Genomic DNA, 10,541 nt, shown 5'->3' on the forward strand with positions numbered 1-10,541 from the left:
CCACAGATTGTTTTCAGAATTTGTACCACTTCTATATTTAAAGGTGTGCATTAGGTAAACTAACCAGCCACATCTGTGAGAAAGAAGGCTTCCTCACATCAGAAGCAAAAACTTGCTTTTGGTAGAGCTGTTAAAATATTCCAGATTTTTATATCCTGAAATAGTATTGAATAGATTAAATAAAACAGTAGCAGAAGCAAGATTTTTATTTTGGCTGTTGTCCAGCAGTAAGAAAAATCATGTAGATACAGACTACTTCTCATTTTCCTTAGGATTAGCAAGCTGATCCTGCATATGAACTATGTGTGATAGTCCCTGTGATGCCAATGGGAGCTCTGCTCATGGACCAACTGCACAATCTGTTCCCACATGTAGGATGCAAGGGCTATAGTGAAGGAGATTTTAAAATGGCAAGGTTATTACCTGGAGAAAAACTGGCATTGCCCTAACTCTGCAAATCCGTAACTGTTGCAACATAAGGCAAAGAGCACAAGGCAATAAATGTGGATCTGTGAGATGTGGGAGAAACAACAGGCTTGGAAAGGTGGTTTCTATAATTGCTCTGGTAAGATAGCAACCATAGTAAGAAAGGTATGATATGTAAGCACAGACTTATACTGCTTCATTTCCAGTTTGGTCTGTATCCATCTCTTAGGAGTTTCCTGTACAAAGTTGTTGAAAAAGAATCCTGCATAGTGTGAATTATATGTAAGGATCCAGTCCTGTGCTCATGCAGCATCCTGTTGTAGTCACTGGAAGTCAAGCCTGTAAAAAAGGCAAGACTGGGCATGTAATCTCCCTTTAAAAAATGCTCTTTCTTTCCCTGAGAATTGATTAAAAATAAAATAAAAACTAGTGTTCTTTGCCACTGGCACCAGCTCTACAGGGCATCAAAGCAACTCACTGCTCGTAATCTGAAGACATTTCCTGACTGACTGCAAAGGTCATCTTGGAGTGAGCTGGGGAAACTGAAAAAGAGTTATCTGAAGGCCAAATAAAGTGAAAGTTGCTGTGGCTAAAGTTCAAGTTTATTTACACAGAATGAAAAAGAGAAGTGAAAAGTTTGCTGAGTAATGTACTTTTATTTTAGAAAGCTTTGGAGCAGTTTGTGTAAAACAGAACGAAAGATGAAAAAAAAGGAGGTAGAATGTACGGTGATATAATAGAAATAGCAGTTAATGATTGTCGCTAGCAATCTTTACTTTTTTGTTATTTGTCTCATTCTAACCCAGACAGCGATATCTGTGATGTTGCTGTTATTTTCTAGCTTAGGAAATCTTTGAGGCTGGGACCTTCTCTTTTTTTCCTCTCAGAAAAATTGCTTAGCACAGTCTTGCCACTATGGAAGGAATATAAAAGCTCTATACAAGCAGTGAAATTAAGGCAGTACAGTTTCATGTAAGTTTATGTTCTAGTTTACATTTATAACCTAATCCTCAACACCAAAATAATCTTAGATTCTCCTGCATTCCTTACAGCATCCCACAGACTAGTGACAGCACGTGTGCTGAATATTTTGGTCTCAAACCCTCTGCTGACTGGCTCATTATCTGCTGCCAACCAGAATACAAAATAGCTAAATTCTGCTTGCCAGTCTCTCCCAGAGTACTAATTTGGATCTCTCTCTTCTACCCACTTTAATGAATTTTGTAAAAATTCATCTGTCTTTAAGATGTCCACTCCATGTTCAAACTTGGCTGAAGATGGCTAGAAGGATCAAAAGTTCCTGGGGCGAGTGCAGACAGACAGAGAAATATCTTGATCACTTAGTTGTCCCTTCTCTAGAAAACCAGACTCAGGATAATATCAGGTTATTGTTCACTCTGGAGATTTTTGGTTAGCTGTGGCTATTGACAGAAAACAATTCATGAGCATTCATCAACCTGTCATAAACACTAAGCAAGATTAAACCAGTAGATTGTTTTAAATCTCAAAATTATAAATTTTATTCTTGATAAATAGCATTGAACCTTATGCTTGCTTCTACAGATGCCCAACAATTCCCTTGCTAATAGCTTGTTAGTCACGTCTTGGTCCATGTTTGTTGGAAGCAACATGTTCTAGTGAATAAGATGCTGGAAGGGACCCAAAAGCTCTGGATTAGATTTCCAGCTCTGTCTCCTGTGATCACTCTTGGTCTGTTTTCCTTCTATTGACTGCTAAAATCACCATGCTTGTGTCATACATAGGGGGCCCCCAGTCTCACCTTGAGCCTACTTGTATCACACTTACATTGAAAGTTTGCAGGTGATCTTGACCATGGGTTACAGGGAATTTCAGCAGATACTGCTAAAGAGCTTGAATATTCTAGCAATCATTCTTGGGCCACAAATCAATCCAGTCTTCCTGTGCAGAGACTCCTGTTCTCTGCAGTGATATAATTGGCTATATATGAAAAAAAAGGATGAAGGTTTAATTTTTAAAAGCTCAGGATGTCCCAGGATGATACTAAAATGAATAAACACAAATATAACCAAAACATTCCAAAGTTTGTACACCTTCACTGAAATACAGTGTTGTCGTTCTGTTTTGATAGATTATAAATAACAAAAGGGTCCTTGCATTGAAACATATATGATAATGCAAATGAGAATGATAAAATTTCTATATTTTATTGACTATTTATTTATTTTTTAACATGGATCAGCTGTAAAGGAGAACAGGACTCCAGTGTTCCTGTATGTTTGTTTTGACTACTGTGATAACTACAATTTAAACCGTCACCTTAGGAGAAAACCTGTTTTGAGTCTTCAGGGAAGCAAAGTTCAGCTGTTTGTTTTCACACAGGAAATTACTGTTTTAAGGGATAATATTAGGTATCAAGAACTCTAATTGCTGGATAATTCCTTGTTTCATTATGACTTACTTTGTAGGTTTTGGGATTGGAAATAATCTTCAAATTTGATGGGAATTTGGAGCCAGAACTGATAAAAAGGGACACCAAAGATTGTTCAGATAAAGTATGCTGGTGAAAACAGTTTTCTCTGTAGTGCAGCAGCACACAGTAATCACAGCAAAGCTTCCATTGGCATGATCATGAGTATTAAAAAAACCTGTTTGTATTGTAGGTTGGACACATTAATATCTTAGGACTGAACATATAGCACCAGATAGTTGAAACTCTTGTTCAGCTTATTTATATTAATCGATTGATGCTGCAGTCTTATAACAGTGTTCAAGCAAAAAAAAAAAAGTCATAGAGTTGCATGAAACTAATTGCAACAAAGAATGTAACACACTGCTATGCTACAGGCTTCACAAAACTGCTAAAATCTGGCACCACTTGGGTCCCTGCTTTATTAAATGTTTTACAAACACCAAAGAATTAAATAGCCCATGTCTTAAGAGCCTTCTAATCTAAGCAGTTATGCCGGCGTGGATGACGTTCTTCCTGGGGTGCGACACGGCTTGATTGCACAAGTGTGTAACATGGCCCTTTCCTATACGTATGCTCATGCTCTGTTGAGACACCTGTGTTGGCAGAAAAGAAAGCGTCAAGGACACAAGAGACAAATCTTCTTGCCAGACATTCTTAGTTTGTCTCCTACTGCTTCCAACCCCATTCCCGTTAACTGAGATAAACCAGTGGTAAATGATATCTTTGCACAAATGTAATAGGTGACTGGATATTGCTAAGAATTTAAACTCTACTAATCAAAATCAACAAGGACCGTGGAGGAGTGTAGAAGGGATCTTGCTCTGCTGACTGTGATTTCATCCTGCGAACAGCAAGCCTTACACAGGTTCTTCACATAGTGATTTTAGTCCTGTTTTCTGCTTGCCAGCTTGCTATGAGCAGGCTGATTTTTCTGAATTTATGAACTGTTTGCAGCTGTTGAACGAAGACTGCATCCAGTACTAAGGAGAGACTGCAGCTGAGTATTCACCTACTTATGTGACGCCCATAGCTGGTGGGTTGTTTAGGAGCCGTTTACAACAGCTGTTCATTCACTATTTACCACACGAGTTGCAGGTTTGGCTGGCAAAGCTGTAAGGTATGGTAATGGAACTTCAGCATTTACAGCATATGTCTTGCCTTTACCCTGTTGACCAAAGGAGTGAAAAGGAATATGAAGGAGGAGTGACAGAACTTCCATTTGAGTTTATTCATGTCAGATCATGTGACTCACGGCTGCCAGACTGTTCTGAAAACATTAAGGGAGAGAGAGACTGAAAAGGAGTTATCCATGGTGTTGCATCATTACATGTCTAGGAACGGCAAGCTTTTGAATTCCAGGAAACCATTTTATGTTACATCAAAATAGCGGTGTCTACAGAGTTGAACAAAAGGGTTGGGTGTTTTTTTGTTGTTGCTCTTTATTTTTTATCTTTATAAAAAGAATGCAAAGTATCTGGGTTAAGGGCTAAGGTGAAAGAAGGTGTTAAGAATATGCTTCAGGAGGAAATACAAATGGAAGGAAATCTCTGATCTTATTTCTGTTGATAGAAAGCAGGACCAAACTCTTTATCTGAATTGTATAAATATGAAGAAAAAACCATGGTAGTAAGCACAAAGAATGAATGAGTAGGTCTATTGAGATTGTTATGATCTTGTATTTCTTCAAAGTTAGACAATTTTTAGCAAGAACAGCAGTGGGCATTTTTTTTTCTGTGTAGTTCAATGAATTGGCAAGAGAAGGATCAAAGATGCCTCTCTCATCCAGGATTCCCATCTTGTGTCACTTTTAACTTGCAAGCAGCTGGTAGAAAAGGGAAGGCTATGAGAAGGCAGTGAACAAGGGAATGGGGAAAGAAATAAGTAGAAAGGCTAAAAAAGGAGAGGAGGGGATTAAAAGATAGATGGAAAAGGGGAAAAAGATTAATCAAATGGAAAAAGACTAACAGATGGAGCCCAAGCAACACTGGTCTGTGAAAGCACCCATGTTTTCTAAAGCTATTTTCATCAGCGTGCTGAGCTTGCATCTTGTCTTGTGTGGTCCTAACAGCTTTTTGAATTGTTTCCTGGGGACTCGGAGGCTTTCTATAGAGCTCAGTGGAGCCATGGGGATGGACACTAGCTGAAGAACCCTCCCACGGATTCTCAAACATCTGATCACTAGGATTTAATTCTGAGAGATCATTACAACATTAAAGTGTGCTTCAGAGTCCTCTGGTTCCTTACAGGAACTTATTAAATATTACGTGCATGGGCAGAACTCAAGACAGAAACAGGTCATATCTGTAGGAGCTATTTAGTTCTATACACCCTTGCTTAAGCTTGTAGTATGCTGTTGCAAAATTGCATATAACCTGGTCAGAAAAGCACATTTCACCGTAGTGCACATCGTAGCAGCAGGCCAGCAAACACTGTAAACAAGCCAGGTGGCAAAGCCCTACCCTAGTTATTAAAGGTACCCTTTATACCCTAGTATTAAAGATACACAGTGCCCCAAAAGCAGGATTGCTGTACCAAATGTCAATATCTATGATATATTAAGTCATTTGGGGGAAACAAAAGAGCATCTCTGTAACAGGTACAGATGCAAACACATGCAAAAATCCCTCTTAGATCTAACAATCCTCTGAGCCCTCCCTGCACTCTATCCTAGGGCCCCTTTTGTCCTCTGGACTGGTGAAAATGGCTTTTTCCCTTGGTTTAATACAATGAATGCAGAACAGATGGCAATCATAAGCCCAGTCATGAGCCTTGGTTGCTACTGATCTCTACTTTTTATCCTTTGTCTGTTTTACATTCATGAGTGGCTTGCACAAATTTTGCCCAAGTATTCTTTTTTATTATATAAAATGATAAATACAGACAAATCACAGCAGGGAGAAAATTTTGCCTGATTTAAGGCTAATTTTCTATGCCAAAGACAGAAGTGGCAGAATTTAATAAATACTGGTGATTTCACATGAGCTCCGGTCCCTGACTAAATTTTTGTGGCTGGCTGTTGCACAGGTGTTGTGCATGCAGTGAGTGGCAAGGGCAGGGCTAAGTGGTGGGCCCTGAGGGTCTCTGGCTGGCTACTGTGGTTGCTGGGGGGCAGGAGGGAGCTGAGCTTGGTGGGAGCAGGTGTAGGTGTGCTTAGAGGGATGAGTTACTGCCTTCTCCAGCAGCGAGGACAGCCAGTGCTCAGGAGACCCTCTCTCTGGGTGAGCTGAAGTGGGACCTTTTTTCTAGGGGAAAGAGGAAGCTTAGCTACACCTGGAAGTCTCCAAGAACATCTGTGTCTTCTGAGGTCCTACCCCACAGCACAGTGAGTGGAGAAGCTGCAGCGATGCTTTCACTGAGCCAGAGGTGGACTGGAGTGGCTTTGCTCATCCCTCGTGTTCCCTGGTTGTGGAAAAGTGAAATTTGTTATGTGACCCTCATAGTAGGAGGGAGGTGGACTTGTGTGTAGAAGTGGAGGAATCCAAGCAGTTTCAGTCAGCCCAAGTAATTGAACAGAGGCCAGCTTTTGAGGAAACTCGTGGGACTCTTACACCAGGTACTGTGCTGGAGCTGGGCTGCAGTAACTGCAGGCTACGTGTCTCACAACTATAGTAATTGGGGAGTGGCTGTCTGACCTGTTACTGCTTGCAGGTACAACTAGTTCAGGCTCTGCCACGTACCCTGCTAGGGGCTCAGCAAAGCTGGAAACAACTGGTATCTGCTTTTTCAGGTGGGTGTATGGGGCAAGAAGTCCTGGTCCTGGTTTGAACTTGGACTCTGGCGGGGGCGGGGGGGAACAGCAAACTACTTCAAAAGAAAAAGGTAAAATTCTGGTAATAAACTTTGAGGCCTGTTATCTGAGGGTGGACCTGTGCACATCTGGCTGTGAATCCACAGCTGTATAGCAGGGTGTTAGGAGTTGGTACTCGGAAAACAAAGAACGTTTGTGGCTCTTCATAGGACCAATAAGAATCTTATTGTTAATTGCTGATGGCTTTTTGGTTTGGAGTCTTTATCATGAAGCTTTCATCAGCTTGATTTCACAGGAGATAAGCACACAGAGTGTGACCAAGTTGAGCTGTGTTTCCAAGACACTCTTGTATGATTTGCTGTCTTAGATATTCCATCTCAGTCATGTAGCAGAGAGCAGAATGGCTGCTGTACAGCAGAGAAGCATTGCTGCCTCTGGAGAGAGGTCATGGTTCTCACTTTTACTCTAAAAGTTTATATATATGTGTTGGTAGCTAACAGCACTTGTTACTCCATCTTCCTCCTCCTGGCAGGCTGCTCTTTGGTCCTCCCAAAGCCATCTCTTGTGCAGGCTGAACAAGGCCGGTTCCCTCAGCCTCTCCTCACTGGGCAAGTGCTCTAGCCCCCAACCATCTTGGTGGCTCTCTGCTGAACTCGCTGCCGTTTATTGATGTCTTTCATATACTGGGGGGCCCAGAACTGGATGCAGGATCTACATATTGTCTAACAAGTGCTCTGAGTAGAGGGGGTGATCACTTCCTTTGCTCTTCTGGCTCTGCTCCTGTGAATACAGCCTAGGATGCTGTTGGCCTTCTCTGCTGGCAGGACACGCTGCTGGCTCGTGTGCTGCTTGACCCCCTCCCTGTCCACCAGGTCCTTTTCAGCAGTGCTGGTTCCCAGTCAGTCAATCCCTGCCTCCATCGGTGCAAGAGTCTCTTCTTTCGCAGCTGCTCGTCTTTCCATTTGTCCTTGTTGAATTTTATGAAGTTTCTGTCAGTCCTTTCCTCCAGCCTGCTGAGGTCTCTCTAGGTGGCAGCCCTGCCCTCAAGTGTGTTGACTGGTTTCTGCCAGTTTGGTGCCATCTGCAAACTTGACAAAAACCCATTCATTCCATCCTGTCCTCCAGACTGTTGATGAAGATGTTAAACAGGATGATCCCAGGATAGACCCCTGCTGTTCATCCATCTAGCCAGCCACTTATTCAGACAGTAATGTCCCTACTTAGGCACAAGAATATTATGAGAGAGAGTGCTTGAAAACCTTGCTAAAGTTGAGGTAACTGATATCCCCTGCTCCCCCTCATCCACAAATCCAGTCATCTTATCATAGAAGACAATCAGATGGGTCAGGCATTGTTCACCATTGGTAAATCCATGCCTTTGCCTTTTCACAAGTAGAAGTAGTCATTGCTTGCATGAAACACCCCCTTCAAGTAACTGAAGGGAGTTTATGCCAGTTTTAAGAGAGGAGAGAAGCTGCTTTTTATGTATTTTAAACTGCTCAGTCACTTCAGTGTTACGATTATCTTGTGATGATTGCTCATAAAGTTATAAATATCCTGTAGGGAGCTGTTTCAGGCTTACTGCAGATTCAGGCAGACACTAAAGAATTGGTTACCTGCATTCATAGCAGTAGGCTGTGAACAAAACCTTAAAGAAAGTTTGGATTTTGTGCACAAGTGGAGTCAAGTGCTAGATAACATTTTGCCAGAGTGCTTCTGAAAACAATTGTTTTACAGCTCTTTTTTTTTTTTTTTTTTTTTTTTGAAGCGTGGCAGTAACTGCTCTTTAACATGTAAAAGAAAGTTTTAATATTTTCAGGGAAATGGTATGTAAGTGCATGCAAGAGAAAGAGAGGTTTCTTTATGCTATTGTATAACCTGACAAGCTTTGTGGTTAGATACCCTATTTCTGTTCATTATTAGACTGATACGTGATGTGCTAACCAGAAAGTAATCATCTTCTGCCCAAAGAGTTTTCTGGGAGTTTGAACTGTGCCAATTTACTTCCTCCGGGGTTCTCATCATTCAGGTACCTGTGTGCTAAGTGAAGCGAATAGACACTTCACAGTTTTTGGAAGGTCCTCTTTTCACTCAACATAAACCCTTGAAATGGTGATTCACTAAAAAAAAAGAGTACACAGTGAGATGCACTCAATGGCATCCAAACAAGGTGGTTTTTGCTTCACAGAAAAGTGCATGAACAGAAGTTAATGTACTTAAACCCTCATAAAACATGCAATAGGAATGCTAAATAGCAGAAAGGGGAGTGCTTCAGGGACAAATACATGATCTATCTAGGTTTGGGATGTGTATGCTAAGTAACCTATCATGTGCTCTGGGCCCTGAAGCAGCTCTACAGTGTTTGTTCTCTAACCAGTGCTTTACTGAAATTGTCCTTTGCTTTCAGCTTTGTGACTGCCAGCTTGTCTGCTTTTCCCAAACACCAGATTCTGGCAGCTTTTGTACCTCTGCGCAAAGGCTGCAGCAACTTTGATTCCATGTCCTCGGCCGCAGTCTGCCATCTCATATAGTCTCTTCAGCATCCACCCTGAAGGAACTCATGGAGGAACAGGCATAATGACCAGTGATATTACTTCTAAAAAAATCCTTTCCATTAATGCTCTTTCTCTCATGTTTTCTGGAAGTTGCATGGCTTTTCTAGATCATGTTTTGGAGTAGATGCTGTGTGATCTTTTTCTCCCCTTTCTAGTTTTTTCTTTCCAGCTTAAAAACGTGAAGAAAAAGGTACCTCTCGTACTTTTAATGAATGGTTTATCTTACTGGACTTGCGGTTACATCTCTCACTGTAGATACAGAGAAAGGAGCAAGACATAGCAACAGGGACTTGTAAGGACAAAATCCAAGTGTTTCCTGGGTTGTAAGAACAAATCTAATGAAACTCCCTAGTGAGCTCCAGCTGTGGAGGAGAAACTGCAAAAATCAAATAGTTACGGTGGCAGGAAGCCTGAAACTTCAAGCTAGAATTCTCTGTAGTGCAAATTGCCTTTTTTTTGTTAGCACCTCTTTAAGTCAAAATACAGGATTAGGCAGAGCTCCACAATAGAACCTGCCAGTCTTCAGTGGCTGAATGTTATCTACAGATATGTATATATACACACACAAACTTTTAGAAATAAAATGGTTTTAAACCAAAATGAAAGTCCACTCCCTCTTTCTTTAAAAAATGAACTCTGAAAACTTTTCATAATATGATTGATGTTTTCATTGCCAAAAAATGGAAAAGCTTTGATCTTGGGTTATGTTATGAAAAACAGCAAGGAAAAAAAGTTTGACTTTTTATTACTGGCTTTCCTGTGGCCTGCCTAAAAATCACCAAACCTACCTGTATCAAATCAACCAGAGAGGTACATCCTAGATTTGAAGACAAAGAAGGTCGTGGCTTTGGTTCCCTACTGCTCGAATCTGAAGGTACTAGTGGGAGTCCAAACAGTATGGACACGTTGCTGTTGGAATGCTTCACTCATTAGGACTGGGTGAAACTCTAACCTTTGTCTTGAATATACAGCAGATGCAAATGATGAGTCATAACATTGTTCGGACAGGCTTAAAGATGAGTAAAAACAATTGCAATCAAGAATTAGTTTTAGATATTTACCTGCTCTTCTACTCCACAGTTACCTCTTGTTTTCGAGTTCATTTGTAGTCAGGTTTTTTTTCACATTATGGTATTCAGATCTAAGATTTGTTTAATTTTGAGAGTGAAATTTTCTATGATTTAATTACAGAAGCTTCAGTAAACAAAATTTATTAATTGCTTCTCCTTGATCTCCTACTCTTGTAATAGATTTAAAAAACAAATAAACTAATACTATCCTTATAAGTAATAAGGCAAGAACTCTGAAATGGTGGTGGCAGTATTATTAGGTTAAATTTGCAACAGCTGTTTTGTCTCCA

At 40.7% G+C, this 10,541-nt stretch overlaps 1 long non-coding RNA gene across 1 annotated transcript; it reads left to right on the forward strand.

The window, feature by feature from the left end:
- The first annotated feature begins 6,112 nt into the window (after positions 1 to 6,112).
- LOC127017255 (uncharacterized) lies at positions 6,113 to 9,739 on the forward strand. Its single transcript, XR_007766556.1, has 3 exons — positions 6,113 to 6,431; positions 6,527 to 6,605; positions 9,034 to 9,739. It is a non-coding gene; the product is annotated as an uncharacterized LOC127017255 (long non-coding RNA).
- The last annotated feature ends 802 nt before the right edge of the window (positions 9,740 to 10,541 follow it).

The sequence above is a fragment of the Gymnogyps californianus genome, chromosome 5 (assembly GCF_018139145.2).
Source record: "Gymnogyps californianus isolate 813 chromosome 5, ASM1813914v2, whole genome shotgun sequence".
In the NCBI taxonomy this organism is placed as follows: Eukaryota; Metazoa; Chordata; class Aves; order Accipitriformes; family Cathartidae; genus Gymnogyps; species Gymnogyps californianus.